This window comes from Argopecten irradians, chromosome 10 (assembly GCF_041381155.1).
Source record: "Argopecten irradians isolate NY chromosome 10, Ai_NY, whole genome shotgun sequence".
In the NCBI taxonomy this organism is placed as follows: domain Eukaryota; kingdom Metazoa; phylum Mollusca; class Bivalvia; order Pectinida; family Pectinidae; genus Argopecten; species Argopecten irradians.
In genome coordinates this window covers 28,577,280-28,578,815 of record NC_091143.1, presented here as the reverse complement: position 1 = coordinate 28,578,815, position 1,536 = coordinate 28,577,280, and positions in this window count along the sequence as shown.

Sequence of the window (1,536 nt, the reverse complement as noted above, 5' to 3'; positions counted from 1 at the left end):
CCCCAGGGGCAGGAGGGGCGGGGCCCAATAGGGGAAATAGAGGTAAATCCTTTAAATCGCTACTAGTCATAGAGTTCTGAATGGAAGTTTACCAAATTTTGGCCACAAACATCCTTGGGGGAAGGGGATCAGAACTTGTATAAATTTTGGCTCTGGTCCCCCCGGGGCAGGAGGGGCGGGGCCCAATAGGGGAAATAGAGGTAAATCCTTTAAATCGCTACTAGTCATAGAGTTCTACATGAATTGTAACCAAATTTGGCCACAAACATCCTTTTTGGAAGCGGAACATAAACTTGTATTAAATTTTGGCTCTGACCCCGCTGGGGCAGGAGGGGCGGGGCCCAATAGGGAAAATGGAGGTAAATTCTTTAAAATCGCTACTTGTCCTAGAGTTCTGCATGGATTGTAAACAAAAATTAGCCACAAACATCCTTGGGGGAAGGGAAACAGAACTTGTATAAATTTTGGCTCTGATCCCCCCAGGGGCAAGTGGGGCGGGGCCCAATAGGGGAAATAGAGGTAAATCCTATAAATCGCTACTAGTCATAGAGTTCTACATGAATTGTAACCAAATTTGGCCACAAACATCCTTTTTGGAAGCGAAACAGAACTTGTATAAATTTTGGCTCTGACCCCCCGGGGCCAGGAGGGGCGGGGCCCAATAGGGGAAATAGAGGTAAATCCTTTAAATCGCTACTTGTCCTAGAGTTCTGCATGGAATGTATCCAAATTTGGCCACAAACATCCTTGGGGGAGGGGGAACAGAACTTGTATAAATTTTGGCTCTGACCCCCGGGGGCAGGATGGGCGGGGCCCAATAGAGGAAATAGAGGTTAATTCTTTAAATCGCTACTAGTCCTAGAGTTCTGCATGGATTGTAACCAAAATTAGCCACAAACATTCTTGGGGGGAGGGGGAACAGAACTTGTATAAATTTTGGCTCTGACCCCCTGGGGGCAGGAGGGGCGGGGCCCAATAGGGAAAATAGTGGTAAATTCACTAAATCGCTACTTGTCCTAGAGTTCTGCATAGATTGTAACCAAAATTAGCCACAAACATCCTTGGGGGAAGGGGAACAGAACTTGTATAAATTTTGGCTCTGACACCCCGGGGCCAGGAGGGGCGGGGCCCAATAGGGGAAATAGAGGTAAATTCTTTAAATTGCTACTAGTCATAGAGATTCTGAATGGAATGTAACCAATATTTGGCCACAAACATCCTTGGGGGAAGGGGATCAGAACTTGTATAAATTTTGCCTCTGGTCCCCCGGAGGCAGGAGGGGCAGGGCCCAATAGGGGAAATAGAGGTAAATTCTATTAATCGCTACTTGTCCTAGAGTTCTGCATGGATTGTAACTAAATTTGGCCACAAACATCCTTTGGGGAAGGGGAACAGAACTTGTATAAATTTTTTGCTCTGTTACCCTGGGGGCAGGAGAGGTGGGGCCCAATAGAGGAAATAGATGTAAATCCTTTAAATCGCTACTAGTCATAGATTTCTGCATGGAATGTAACCAAATTTGGCAACAAACATCCT